Source organism: Euprymna scolopes, chromosome 1, assembly GCF_053919585.1.
Source record: "Euprymna scolopes isolate OS-2025 chromosome 1, ASM5391958v1, whole genome shotgun sequence".
Lineage (NCBI taxonomy): Eukaryota > Metazoa > Mollusca > Cephalopoda > Sepiida > Sepiolidae > Euprymna > Euprymna scolopes.
In genome coordinates this window covers 22,373,096-22,389,287 of record NC_136482.1, presented here as the reverse complement: position 1 = coordinate 22,389,287, position 16,192 = coordinate 22,373,096, and the positions used below count along the sequence as shown (strand labels likewise).

General features: G+C 35.1%; 1 long non-coding RNA gene across 2 annotated transcripts in view; it reads left to right on the top strand.

Annotated features, from left to right (window-relative positions):
• The first annotated feature begins 2,700 nt into the window (after positions 1 to 2,700).
• LOC145285759 (uncharacterized) overlaps positions 2,701 to 16,192 on the top strand; it is a 370,328-nt gene continuing 356,836 nt past the window's right edge. For both annotated transcript variants that reach the window (XR_013869077.1, XR_013869071.1), the window contains exon 1: positions 2,701 to 2,861. This is a non-coding gene — a long non-coding RNA (uncharacterized LOC145285759). The remainder of the gene's footprint in view (positions 2,862 to 16,192) is intronic.

Below are 16,192 nucleotides of genomic sequence, written 5' to 3'. Positions count from 1 at the left end.
GAGCTACGGAAACGAGAGTGGTACTATTAAAACGAGCGACCGTTTGTGATTCAGAATTTATTTTTCTACATAGTTACCACCATTTTCACTGCACTTTTGCAAGCTTCTGGCACATATCCACGACAGGGGTCGCTTTCTTAGAATCTCACACCGTTAATATCTGCAACAGAGATATGAAACTTTTAGTTTATGAAGGTATGAGTTCGGTAATCATAAGAATGCAATTTGCAATTCTCTCTGACCCATTCGGACGGAATAAAACTTAGGAAGCATTACTTTTAGAACGACCCTCGGATATTGTAAAAGGCAGACAAGCAGAAAATATAAGAAACATCTTAAGATTGTGTGATGTTCAAGAAAGGTTAATAAGGATGTTGGACGTTTAAAAATTTTCGAATTATCTCCAACCATATATAAAAGCTATTAACAGTAAACAGAATGAAAGAATACACTGTCTAATATATTATCTAGTTTCCAGCTAATTACAATATGGCTGTCTTCAATTCCAACGTAAACAAGTTCTTCTTAAGTAATCCAATTTACCAAATTTACACTATTAACGATTACTACTATATTGTCCCAGTGACTACTGTACACTCTTTAACTCTTATCCTCGAGTGGCCGCTGGGTCTTGATAAGTGGTGACTCCTATGCAAAAAGAAAGTTGTAGGTGAATTTTCTGCTGATTGCAATTATCGTGTCCATTTTAATTTTAATTTGCTTTGATGACAAATATGGCATCTACTTGTAAATGTCTTAACCAAATAAAGTTTCAAAATAAACTGCATCAAACAATAATTTTCTACATTGAAGAACATAGAGAAGGTATAAAAACAACAAAAAAGGCTAATCAGAATCAAATTTAGTTAGATTGGTTAACATAAACTTTCGATCGGCTTAATTTTATATATGTGATTAGTATTAGAAAAGTTAGACGAAAATAAAAGCATAATTTCTTTTTTGTTGACTTGACTAATGTTTTCTCAGATAATAATTTTAGCTAAGGTTTAAATTAGGCACCGCCAAAAATGGCCGAAAAATCAAGTTGTTGTTGTTTTTTAAAACGAAATTACATTTATTAAAATCCATTATTTCTGAGTAACTTTTTTTTCCAGAAAGATAAAACCCTGAATTTTATCATATAGAAAACAGAATAATGTAAAACTTTTTCTACTATTTTTAATTAAATTTTAAATGTTTAATTTTCCCAAAAAGTTAACAATTGACATTTTTTGTCTTGCACAAAAACGTACATAAATATAAAAAAAAAGAAGGTTTTTGAAATAATTAAGTTATTTATTTGTTGTCTAACTAAGATTTAGGATGATTTTCTATGGGAATATGCAAAAATATTATGATATAAGTACCTGGATTTCAAATAATTCCACTTATTCATATAGGCAACCAGTTGCTTCACGTCTATCTAGAGGCTAGATCGACATTGTTTACGTTTGTAGTGTATAAAAAGCAAACTATGGAAGACCAAACAGGCCAAAAAAACTTATTTTTCAGTGACGAAAATTTCAATGTATTATTAACGCTGAGGCTGGCCAGTACCAGACGGGTGACCATTTGTATAAGTTTGGTTTTTAATGTGTATGTGTGTGGGGGCCAGACTCCCCAAAATGGGGGGGGGCAATTTAAAGCAGAATAAAAAAAAAACAATTATTTCAACGCGTTTGGTCCACCGTAGTCGAAAGGCGGCAAACGTTTTCAAACGGGATCGAAAAAATGATGTTATTTTTAACACAAAGGGCACAATATTTATTGATTTTTTTTGTATCGATTCTTCAAAGCATGCCCTGTTTAATAATGGTCATGCATTATTCGGCTCGCTAAAAAAAATTGTTAATTTATTTATCAAAGATTTTAAAATGGCTTTTTTCGTATAAATATTAAAATTTTTTGTTTTGTTTTGCTTAACTTAAATTAATTATTTTACTTAACATATTCACCGAATTTCACACTTCAAAACTCAAAAGCGGGAACCAAAAATTAACAAAGGGCAATAACTCATTTAAAACTGCACAATATTTACTTCACTGCATTAAGCTTTTGGTCCAAACTATTGTGTTGGCCGAAAAGTGCGTTCGTTTTCTTTTTGTTTTTTTTAGGAAGGAAAACCCCAACTATCAAGATAATCAAGTTTATTCAATGTATTTTCGACACTCAATTTGTGAATACTGAGAATTTTTGCGATTTGTTTGGTTGTCAAACGGCAATATTGTTTAACGTTTCGCTTGGTCATTGTAGATCATCTTTTCTCGGCTAGAGCGAGTAAAAATCCAAGCAAACCATTTCTTACACCCTGTTTCTGTAATAGCATTCTCCTCATACACATGGCATATCCTTTTTCGTCCTTTTCTGTCGTAAAAGACATCAGATATCGGTAGTGATCCGTTTGACCTTTCATTTCTGAGATCCAAGCAAAAATGTAAGAACTCTACTCCTCTGTTGTACATTGAGATTAGGATACACGTTACACTAAATACAGGATTTGAAGAATAAGAATACAAAATGATATATGAAAGATGCTATTCAAAAAATATTTAAAAAATTTCATGTATTTAATTATATATTTTGACAAAATTCTCTTACAATATATTTTAGTATATGTTTTCTTTGACTTTATAAAACGGTGCAGTGATGTGTCTGTATTTGGTGTTCAACCGGAAACGAATATTGTCACTAGTTTTATATAAATATCTAACGGTTTAAGTATATTATTTGTCTGGTGTTAAAGTAGACCGTAAATCGTGAGAACTCGAGACGGAAACGAACATCTGCTGTTACGCATTGACCAGGGGAAGGGAAGGCCGAGTGAAGGATTGGAGCGAAGTTGTACAATTGCTTCAGGATTTGTCAGTTTAGTTTTGTTTGTTTGTTTTTAATAATAAATAAAGAACACGAGAAGAAAAATATGAAATGAAAGAAAAAGTAAATTCGCTGCGCATTTCTTCTTGTACTGCATTTCACACACTATTTAAAAAAACTTTGCAACAGAAAATATAAAAGGTCACTTCTGATCATGTTTAAAAACTTTCTTATTTTATTTAATATCTCTCTCTGTCTTTTATTTGATCTCTCTCTCTCTCTATCTATCTATCTATCTATATGTATATATACATATATATATATATATATATATATATATATATATATATATATATATATATATATACACGGTGTGTCTTAAATAGGTTTCCAGACTTTTTCGTATGGGTACTTTTATTGATAGAACACACATGAAACTCTGGTTTTCCTCGAAATAATCTCCTCCGGCTGCAATTGTTGTTGTCCAAAATGCCTGTTCAAAAAAGTCTTGAAACGTATTGAAAGGGATTATATATATATATATATATATATATATATATATATATATATATATATATATATATATATATATATATATAATATTTTACATGCAGAAATCCTCTTCTGGACCAAAGTATTGTAGGTTTGCAACAACAGATGCCACATACACATTCAATACATATACCCTGATAGCCACTATATTATGTAGATTTCGACCACCATTTCTGCCACATTCACCCGTGATAATAAAATGCTACATTACATCCGATGAACAACACCATTACAATCAGGACATCTACAGAGGAAGTAGTTCCTATTTTTCTCTCTCAATATTTAGTGCTCTCGCTGCTACCATTTGTCACTGGGTCCATTTCTACATTTTTCAACTATAGTGTAATTACAAGCTCCGTAACTATTTAATACATACAGAGATATAACATATCCTTTCCGATTTCTGAATCCTAAATAATAACGGCTCCCTTATTGTGGTCCGCTCGTTCTGATTAGCTGAGACCTGCCATTCTCATATTTCAGAAGGAAACTATTTCCTAAATAAACGAACACTTTTAAAAGTTTACAAAAATGGCATCACTCTCCCCTTCTTAAAAAAGAAACACAACCACATTAACCGCTCATAAAAGACAATTAAATACTGATACCTTAATTACTAGAACAAACGTGCACAAGTAAACAACTTTATATACATAACGTCTTCTCCGTTTTTGCTTGCACGTCCCGAACACTAAAAAAATATAAACGCAGTGATGGTTTTGGAATGTAAACATGTACAAAATACCGACACGGCATCATCCCCCTCCTATAGAACCTGCCCTGAAAAAATATGTTTTCCTTTGCTTTTTTGCTTTTTTTTTTATTTCTGGCATTTACTATTCTGATTAACGCTAAGATTTTTTACCGATTACCTACGCTACAGTTTTAACGTAAATTTCATTGCATACGGAAACAATTATTTGTTATATACTTATGTTTTCATCAATTTTGAATTATGTGGAGTATTTTATTTCATTTTTATCCGGACTAATTCTCGAAATTACGTATATGTCAACTTTTCGGAGGGGGGGGGTAAATTTGTACATTAGGCCCACCTCCACAATTTTCTTTAAAATGACGACTGCTATAGGTTTTCGACTATCTGATTCAAATTCTGCGAAGACAAGTACTTATAGAGATATAAGGACCTGTATTATGCACTGTAATTCACTAGCTGCCAGGTTTGTACGCGCGTGCGATAAACAAATCTATTTCTCTCTTACTAACACTGCCACCAATTTTTTTTTTTAGCATTTGCGGGTGTGTATGCTGAGAACGATATCACGATTAATTTGGGGGAATTATTTCCTTCCGCCCTGAAAATGAGGTTGTCTACCCCGGAAGCTGTTATTTAGATGGGGATATTGGGGGTATCTATTCCGAATGCCGTTCTTAAGATGGGGAGATTGGTGGGGTCTATTCTGAAAGTCGTTCTTAACAAGGGGGTTTGGGATGTCTATTCCAAACGCCGTTCTTCTTAACATGACAATATTCAAAGAAGTGAAGTGTAAAAAGTCGTAATTGTTTTGTTTTACACGTTACAAAAAGACGACATAAAGCTGGAATTTACTTTAATATTTTATTGGTGGTAGAGTTGAAAAGAAGAGGAAGACTTGAACACAAACAGAAACAGCTAAGACTTCTTTCGATCACTCTAACCAGTGAGAATCCCTTACTTCTAAAACTTTTTACTTTCCATTATTATTCTAATGGACCATTTTTTTGTATTTTATTAATTCATACTAATTTACGCATTCCTTTAATTGCCTTTCTTTTTTGTTTTTAGATTCAAACAGTACTAATTATATAGCTATCGCCCCAAACCTGCATCGTGTAACTTAAGCTTACGATTTCATGGAGACATACTTTCCAAATGAAGACGTGTCCCCCTAACCCTTTAATGTCGTGGGGACACTGCATTAACAACTATGAAGGTTAGGATAACAGTCCGCAAATAAATAAGTACACAAATTACGCATCTCAAAAGGTTCCATTATAAAATATGTTCTGTTCTTTTAGAGTGCTTCCGAAGGTCAAGATATGTTGCGCCATATCTTTGAAACAGGACCCAGACTCCCCCTTCTCCACTCACTTGATTGCAACCCATATACTATTATGTGCGAGGGGAGGGCAGTTGAGAAAGGCAATAACATATCACTAAGGACGAGCTGATTGTCAGAATCAAACCAGTGTTCAGATTTCTATCGAAGGATATAATGAAGGCCGCGTGGTTCATGTTCATGTCTCGCCTGGAGAACATCTTCTAGTGATTTGTATTCGACAAAACTCATCTTAGAAATACTTTTTTAATTTTGAGAATACGTCAGTTATTTACCAAAATATTATGGGTTTTATTTCATTTTTCCAAAAAAAGAAAACTTATCTCGAATACTCCATCATATAAACGGAAATTGATGTTCTTCATTTCTTTTTTGAAAAATCACGAGGATTAGTTGAACTATTGCTTAATCAATCCAAGCTGTCTGTCCGTCCCACTTTTTTCGGAAAACTACTGTCTGAAATTATGTATGAACCTTTAAAAGAATAAGGTGCATCGAACTAAGTATTACAGTATCCGTTCAATGCACAGTTATAGATTTATAGGTATTAGTCACCTTCATACCAAATTTACTATAGAAATTTTCTCCTGTGTTTAGTATGAACTTTTCCTATGATAAGGTGCAACGAATTAAATATTATGGTATCCGTTCGGTGGACATTTACTGACAAAATGCAAAAAAAAAAAAAAAATGAGCACAAATCTAACCATATTAAACCATGAATTTGGCATAAGGCATTTATTCTAAATCAACGGGCTATAATTTTTTCTGTTTTTTAACGGGTTAAAACGTCTAGTGATCACTATTTTTCTTAATATTAACGGATTTTTCAGTTTATTTAGTTTCCCCAAAATAAATTCGTTTTTACTAAACTAAGGCTATAATTTGTGAGTTATATCAGGTTTATGAAATTACTATCATTTTTTAAATGAAAAATTACTTTAATTCAAAATAAATGCTTTCAGATATTCGCACCCTTTCGGGATGTTCATTTATTTATTTTATTATTTTAAAGCTATCTTCCTTTTCCTTTTTCAATTTTCCTTAAATAGATGAAAATTGCCAATTTAGGGATCATTTCCCATAACCTCAAAAACGTAAAACGAATAATTCGAAACAATAAAAGCGAATAAAATCAAAGCATACTAATTGTACTATCGGCTTTTTAACACAGTCGTGTCCCTTCGGGGAAAAACTGACGACCTAGGGTGACATGTAAGCGTACTTTTTGAAAACTCCCATTAAAATAAACTTTAAAAGTAAAAAAAAACAAAAAAAAACACTGTTGTCATACTAATTAAAACGACGCGGTATTTTGTCCCCCTAATAATCAATTACTCATGTGTTTGAACTTGTAGGAGTGGCCCGGTAGGAACAGATGATGTGATAAGTGAGTGCTTTCTCATGCAATTTTGTAATCTCACATTTTTGAATGATTAGACGATGAGTCGCCATTTTGAATCGGCTGATTTACTCATTTCAAACAGGTTGTGTTGCTTTTGGCCTTTGTTTTTGTTTTATTTTTTTATATTTTTTTTTTTTAGATCTTTTGTTCTGGTTGGCGTTTCATCGTTATTATTATCTTTACTAGTGTACACACTCTGTCAAAAATTACAGAATAAATTATGCTTCAACTGTGTTCGCATTAATATTCATATAAACTCATGTAAACATGCATCGGGATGCAAGTTTGGTCAATTACATGTTTGTAACGCATGCTTGCTGCAAGTGAGAACCGTTTGATGAAAAGAAGATAAACCGCAAGTGAAATCAGAAATGTATATGATACAAAGATGGGGATTTGTTTTAAACCCACCGCTTAATTATTTTAGGTTGTGTTAGCCTACCTTAAAAAAAAAAAAAAAAAAAAAAAAAAAACACGTCCTATTTAAGCATTCATCAAGTTCCCAAAATTGGTATCTGCCATTGTCAAATTCAACTAATTTGGTACATAACGTTATCGAAACTAAAGTGGACGGATTTTGTACAAAGAGAAAGGAGTTCGATAAAAACTTTCCGGTAAAGACCTTTGAGAACTCGATCAAACTCCTCCGCCAATTTTGGGTTTAAACACTTGCAATTTTAGATGTAGGTTATTTGGACATGGATGAACATTTTTAGTTTGATGAGCCCAAAACAAAAATGTTTAAGTGTCAAAATTGGGGCCAAATTAAAAAAAAAAAAATTGACTTCTGCAGCCTCTACCAAATTACCCAGCCAATTTCTTGTCTAAACATTTGAAATTTTACATAAAGTGTATTCAGACATAGGGCAAGCTTTTTAATCGGTTTTTGGCTGCCAAGTGGTCAAAGTTCAAAAGAGTTAACCTTTGCGGTCTCTAGCAAACTATTCAGCCAATTTTGGATTTAAACACTTTAATAAGTGATGAGTATTTAATGAAATATTTTTTAAATTATTTTACCTATGTGCTATAATTTTAACCGATGTGCTGAATTTATATAAAATGATCGCTATAATTATATGCCAAGCCAATAAAACTTACTTGTTTTTATTTTTCGTGAAAAGGGGGGGGGGGTGAAAATTACAACTTTCACTTATCACATTATTTGATCTTTCAAGTATTTGTTTAGTATATTTTATAAGATGTGTTATATTTACAAGGTGTTATATGTAGAAGATATGTCATATCTATGAGCTACATCATATTTATGCGTCAGACTTAAACGTTCTTTCAGTAAACGGGATTAGTGTTATCTTTGTTAATTTGCAGTGTCCTTTAATGTATTAAATCAAGAACATGTCAGTCTAGATTTTGTTTCTCCATACTGTGTGAAGTATTTCCGAAGTTATTGAAACGTTGATAACTCAAAAGTTTTTTTTTTACTTAAACAGACTAACATTTTGCATGGCTGTTGCATATGAAAAGTATCGGATCTATGCATCTCATTTAGAAAAATCGGAAACTGGAATTCAGCCAAAATTTCGACAAAACTTCTCAAGGGAATTTGTATTGTTAGTATACGACTCTTATTACCACTCTGTAATGGAAAACATATATTCTAAGGCCAACGTTATGGAAGACAAAGAATAAGGAAAAATACAACCAAATATAATATGTACATTTTATTCACATGTTAACAAGCGTAAAATGGACTTACAACACAGCATAAAAGAACACATATTATTTGGATTCATCAAACTAGTTCTCATCGTCAGTATCATTTTCATAATGTTTCGGTCGATGCAACCTCCGACCTTCTTCAGGTGTGTCTAGTCGAATTCGGAAATGTTTCTGTCTAACCCTGGAATTCGAACGGAATTTCGAGCGGAATTTCGAACGGAATTTCGAACGGAACTCTTTAGTTACTTCATGGAAGTAGCATGCTCTTGTTCCGTCAGCCATGACTGGATAGAAGTCCTAAATAATTTGCAATTGTATTTTTCGGTCGCCCACACTGAGAATTGAACCTTCAACCTCCAGGAGAATATCTCTTTTACAATTGATTTTTCCAAATACTCTAACCACTGCGTTCTCGATTTCAACAGAAACATTCCTGAGTTTATTAGGATACACCTGAAGAAGGTCGAAGGTTACATCGACCAAAACTTTGTGTAAACGACACTCAAGATGAGAACAGTAATCCGATGAATTCAAATAATACGAATTACCAATTCTCATCTAAAAAATCCAGAAACAAAAGAACACCCAATAAAAAAAACTTGTTATTCACAACTCGTGTGGGTCTCTATCATATACAACAAGGTTAGTAGGACGTGGAACCCTGTCCCAACATAGTGAACTTCACTCTATCTCTCTCTCTCCTCCAGTAGTCTAGGTGGGAGGTAAAGGTGGTACAATGGTTAACGACACGGATTGACGAAAATTCGAATCCAGTTCGTTCCAAATATATCACTTTCACTTAAGATGTTGGCAACCTTCACATAGTCTTCCTGACTAGAAAAATATTAAGGAAACCAATGCCAATAATAAAATATTCGGATTCATATGATATGGTGAGGAGTAATCTGTGGCTCTCTGGCCAAAGGGGAATAACCCACTGGTATTTTTACCAAACGGTAATATACTTCCTTGTCCTTTTACAACATAGAGATTTTATTTGCTACAATACGTGCTAACTAAGGTGTCATCATCTAGAATTAAACCATGGCTGATAGTTTGAACACGTTTGATAACAATTAGTCAAGTGATAACGGCGATAGGAACCACAAACACAAACAAAATGAAAAACCAACAAACTTGATCGAAAACAAAACCTCCTTGCCGGAGGTATACATATTTGTGAACATAAAAAGAGTCTACTTAATGGACCAATGAATTCACGTGTCTTTATTAATGGATGGACAATTCTTTTGATTGCACGACTGAAAATGGACAATGCACTGACCACTGAAATAATTACCAATCGTTTCTCGTTCAGGTGCTCGATCATTCGAATTGAAAAGATTGTTACGTTTCCATTGTTTCTTAGTAACACCTGTTACAAATTTGATCAAGCATCTCCCTCTCCCTCGAAATCAGGCCTACATTTTCTCGTTGCCAGGAAACATGCTAAATTTAATCAAATATTGATATCATTTCTCCCCACCTCTACTTCTTTCTTCTCTCTCTCTTTTTTATTTTTGCCAACATTTTTTTTCACTTTTTCTTTCCTTCTTTCTTTTTCTCATCACGTTTACTTTGCGTTTATCTTTTTCTTCTTCTCTCTGTTTTCTTTTTTTTATCCTTCTTTCATTTTACTTTCTTTTCTTTCCTTTCTGTCTTCCTTTCATTATTATTATTATTGGTTCACGTGGAGCTTTCACACAAGTCAACAAACGATCTGATTGGAAACCTGTGGTGTTCTCTGGAGGCTGAGTGACAACAAGTCTCCCCAGGCGTCCAGTTCTCTCTACCTCCTTCGATAACATTTGCAAATGAATTTGCATCATCGCAACAGCTTCTTACCATTGATTTCTCGCCGGCAGTGGCCATTGGTTTGTACTGGAATTTGAGTGGCACCAAGTCTCCCCAAAGTCCCAATTCACTTTGCGCTTGTCCAATCGATGTCTGGCTTGCGCACTCTCCTCGGTCTTTCAGTCCTTGACCCTTCTCAGCTCTTTGGTGTCACTTTTTTATTGGGAGGAGCGGTATTATTATTATTATTATTATTATTATTATTATTATTGTGGAATAGTGCTGCCAAATTGACAAATCATGAAAGAAATAGAAGATACAGGCTATAAATATTTGGGAGTGTTGGAGGGTTTAGGCATCATAAATAGAGAAATGAAAAAGTATCTTAGAAGAGTGAAACTAATTGTGAAGTCGAAATTGCATGGAGGAAAACTAACGAAAGCGGTGAATGCATGGGCAGTCAGTGTTTTGAGATGCAGTACGAGAATTATAGAATGGTCTGACAAGGACTTGCATACCATGGATATGAAAACAAGAAAAGTTTTAGCAATGTTTGTTATATTTCACATTTGAAATAGTGTAGCAAGGCTGTATCAAAAGAGGAAAGACGGTGGGAGAGGATTGAAAAGTGTAAAAGATTGTGTGAGAACCAAGGAGATGTTGAAGGAGCATGTGGTTAGAAGTGAGGAGTGGATGCCTAAGGTTGTGGCCAATAAAGTGGAGATATGTCAGACCAAGGCTGATTATATGAAACGTATGGATAGAGAAAGGGCAGAGGAACTGGCTATGAAGAAAATACATGGAAGGTTCTTCCAGAATATATCAGAAGTGGCTGATGAAAGATCATGGTAATGGCTTAGAGCTGGGTATCTGGCTAAGAGTACTGAAGCTTTTGTTTGTGCAGCACAAGAGCAGGCATTAGGAACACGATTGTTCAAAAAAGTGGTTCTAGGAGAGGAAGTTGCTGCAGAATGCCGGATTTGTGGTAAGACCTCAGAGTCAATTGCGCACCTTGGAGCAGGGTGTAGTGGACTGGCCCAGAGAGAGTACCGCAAAAGACATGGTCGCATGGGACTCCGGATATATTGGGAGGTGTGTAGGAAGGTTGGGTTGAAGTATGATGGAAAATGGTTTGAGGAGGTGCTTGATGAAGTGAGAACAAGTGAGGATGGCAAGGTAGAGGTATGGTGGGACAAAAGTGTCAGAACGACCAAACAATTGGAACATAATCGTTCGGATTTGGTCGTCATAGAGAAAATCTAAAAAAACTGTCAGATTGTAGACTGGGACAGGAATGTGAGAGAGAAGGAGAACGAGAAGTGGAGCAATTATGCTCCATTGACCTTGGAGATAAGGCGTATACACGGGGTTAAAACACAAATAATCCCGGTTGTAGTTGGTACACTATGAGTAGTATCAAGTCGTCTGGAAGGACAATTAAAAAAATACAAATCACCGTTGTTTTAGGTAACCCTCATACCTCTGCAAATCTAGGTATCGCCAACATCCTTAGAAAAAACCCTTGATCTTTGAAGCTCCTGGTTTGGAGCCGGAATTGAGGGAAATACTTTGGAAATGAATATCATCCCTTTCCAGAAAGACGTTGATAAACGAAATCAGAATTATTATTATTATTATTATTATTATTATTATTATTGTTAGTAGTAGTAGTAGTAGTAGTAGTAGTACTCACTAGGAGTTCTCATACATGCCATCATCAGAAATTACTGGCTGATAATAGACCGTGGTGTTCCCTTAATGATAATAAATCTCTCTAGATTTCCAGTACTCTCCATCTCTTTCCATAACCTTTCCAAATTACTTCGCGTTATAGCAACAGCCACTTATCATTTATTTCTATCTGGAATTTGGGTGGTGGTGGGCAATAAGCCTCCTCAAGAACGCAGTGTAACAGAGCGCGTATGGCCGCATGTGCGAAAACCATCATTAGCAGCAGCCGAAGGATAGCTGGGTACCGAAAATATTAGAAAAGCAAAAACAAAGAAGAATACACCATGTGGTTGAAGGAGAAGCAAGTTTCGGGGAAGATGGACGTTTAAATACAAGAGCAATAAAGCGATGGCTATCGCCAGCGTCGGGTGGAGAGGACAGAGACTTTAAAAAAGCACATGTGTGTGCAGAAAGACTTTGGAAAAATAATGTAATGCGTTGTTTTGGAAGAACATTCATCGAGTGGAGGTCTGATCAGTGCTTTTCCTCTTCTGCCCTTTCATTTTCTTTCACCTGTCATGACGGTTTTGTGTGATATCAGCTGAGGCTTATTATTATTATTATTATTATTATTATTATTATTATTGTCTTCTATATATTAATAGGATAGCATGTGTGTCACGCTTACATCTGAGTGACTGTCGTTCAATTGTTATGGACTTTCCATGTCTTGTACCTATTTACTATGCCTCCCCACGGGACAGAGTTAGACACCAGGGTCGTTTTTTTAACGTGTAGAAAAGGTACAAAAATAAAAATTGTCTCAGTCGTGAAGGATTTCTCCTCCACCGAAAGAGAACAAGAAATAAAAGTGCAGCATCCGAAGAACAGATACTACACTTTGATCTTGTCCCGAAGGAAAAGTTTTTGTTTCGGTTTTGATGATAGCTGATGGCACTCCAGTAATCTACTGTTTTTATATAGAATTTTATCAAGAATTCTCCATACGTTTTGGTTTCGGTTTCGATTATACCTAAAGGAACTCAAGTTATATATATATATATATATATATATATATATATCGTCTAACGGCACTGATGAGTTGTGATACGACGAAATAGGACTGTATGTCGATGACTACAAATATATTTTAAGCCCCCCCCCCTCTTTGGGTAGAGCACTGTCGTAAATAATCTTACCCGCTACTTAATTGGCTGAAAATGCGAAGCTCATTGTTTGTTTGTTTACGAACAGTCGATTTGAGCACTATAAAAGTGGTGGTGGGTGTCTATTTAAATAGATATTCCGACGAGTTATTTACGGGCGTCGATTCCATGATCGAGTGGGAAAACTGCCGACTGTCAACACGACGGTTCTAGGTTCAATCCTTGGCTTGGGTGAGATGCTAGTCTAGCGGCACTGATGAGTTGTGATACAACGAAACAGGACTGTATGTCGATGACTACAAACATATATATGTATTCATAAGTTTTCGGTTTCGATTCAGGTTGATGCCCCTAAGTAATATGGATATATTTTTTAATCTTGAAATAGTAACTTTATAATATATAAAAAATTGATAGAATATTAACTCTATAATAATATATTCGAAATCTGCAAGAATTAAAATATAAAATTTAAGCGTACTTTACGACCGGGCTACGCCGGGCGTCCCTGCTAGCTAAGATAAATACTTTTGCAATTTTAACAAAAAAGCTACAATAATATCAGAGCGTCTCCATTTACGCTGGACATCTACAGAATGACAACATCAATATATTACATATGAATGAGTTTCCGGTGGAATTTTAACAGATTCCGCTAGTTATTATTATTATTATTATTATTATTATTATTATTATTATTAGATTTTGTTATATCGTCTGTGTCACAAGATCGTTCTCTGCTGGACCATGCTGTCACAGGAATCTAACTCACGCACATGTGACACCGTTTGTCTCGTTTTCAGGTTAACATTTACGCTCAATCGTCTATTGAAAATAGATACAAAGTCGTTCATAATGATTTTACCAGATGATACCACTATATTCTTGCTTTCAGCAACAATGGTGGATATGAAGTCAATTCAAACGCGTAGTGAAGGGAGGGACTCATTACCCGACGGTCACTCTGAAGACTACAAGAAGAAACCCCAAACTGATATGTTGGTATTCCAAGTAACAGACAATAACTAACCCCTTCCGAAGTATAAAGTAATATCTAGGAAGGTTGACTGTCTTGGATAAAATTGGACCACACTTCATTCGATGAAGTTGTTGGTTCAGGATACTCCCGATGTTATTAGAATTATACTAAGGCAAACTTTGGCTGACCAAATTATACGTATGTGGTAACCAATCGACAAGCTTGCAACGCTGTAAACAAAAGAAGGAAGAACGAGTTCGCGCTTTCAAACTATGGCCTATTATATAGCGGATATAATAAAATGATTTACCTCCCTTTCTCCCATAAAAAATTATCTTCTTGTCCATCACGACAGCCCTCCTATCTTGAAAAATCCCTATTTGCTTAGTCAAGAAAAATCTCTTTGATCAATCAGCGGACACTTAAATTTGGCAGGTAAATGCACCCCCCAATCTTATTCTTTTTCTTTTAAATGTGTGAACTCGCCCAGTCAACAAGTAGCGCTATTTCTCCTTAATTTGAAGAAGGTTTGTAGTATTTTCCAAATCACTACTCAGCAATATCACCGTAACTCAAGCGGACAATACGAGATATTTTTAGACATTCTTAAAAAAAAGCGCTAAAAACAAGACACAGAGAAAACGAACGGACGAAGCCTTACAACAATTCTCATAAGTGAATTACGTCGAATCCGAATACTCCGATGGCAGTCTCAACTGCTGAAACTATGTTCGAACGCAAGATGGAATCGTTATTTATAAACTTCTTCTGAAACAATCAATTTTGAGCGAGACGCGCGTTTTATTTGATAAAGAAAAAGAAAAAAAACGAACTTTTCAACAAGAAAACTGCTACCGACAAGGACCTCAACGAACAACAATGACGAAACCCTCGTCAGACTCGGCAGAAAAACGAACACGGAGCTGTCGACTTCATAGCAAATTTTAAAAAAATTCGAGCTCGACAAACATTTTCACGTTTCCTGACATTACCCTGCAACAAACGCGAGGAGCAAAACCACATAGGCCTATGCAATTCTCTCCCGCACAGCAGACGCAACAACAAAGAAACAGGACATCCCTATTAACATATAGGAAAAAGTTGAATCAAAATTACGAGTTGAGATGCACCACGCACGCTGATAAACCCATAACTTGGAAGCTTCGTTGACAGCCGGCAACCAAACTCATCGTTCAACAAGAACGAATGCACGACTAGCGCCAGTCCAAACGATGCACACATTACCGCAGACTCACATGCGAAGATACCGTCAACTGGGCACACACACGACACCGTCAACACGAAACAAAAAATTTTCCTTCCAAACAAACAATTCACTTCTTTGTCCAAGCAACTCGTTGCACATGTCAGCGCACAAAAAAAAACAAACAAACAAATGTCAGCCTAAAAAAAAAGAAGAGTAAACGCATTTTCCACGCGTAAGTAAATATATATATTTTTTTCGAACACACTCCATTTTTGAGATTCCGTTCCTTTTAACGTTTTTTTTTCAATCAACAACACCAACAGCAAAAAAAAAAAAAAAAAAAAAATACAAACAGGACGAAAAATCAATTGCCGAAAACATTACTCACAAATATATATATATGTATATATATATATATATATATATATATATATATATATATATATATATATATATATATATATATATATATATATATAAACACTGCGTATATATTTTTTCCAAGGAAGGGGAGTATTGTGCGAGCCTTTTCTAGTCTCGCACAAAAAACACACATTCATATTTCAAGCTATGTCATATACATACGCGCACACAAACATACGCGCCCACGTCCACACACGTACATATATTCACGTTCGCGTACATACGTGTATATATACACACGCTAACGTATACACATGTACTCACATACGCGCGCACAAGAACGCACACATGGACGACCGTCACTTCCGCTTTCTAAGGAAATGTACACATGCGCAAATGACCACCGGAAACAAGTATAAAACAAAGAGACAAGCTGTTTCTAACTCTTTTAGGACCAGTTCTCGACCAGAGAGGTTGGGCTAACCAGCCGCCCCCCTTTCGAGA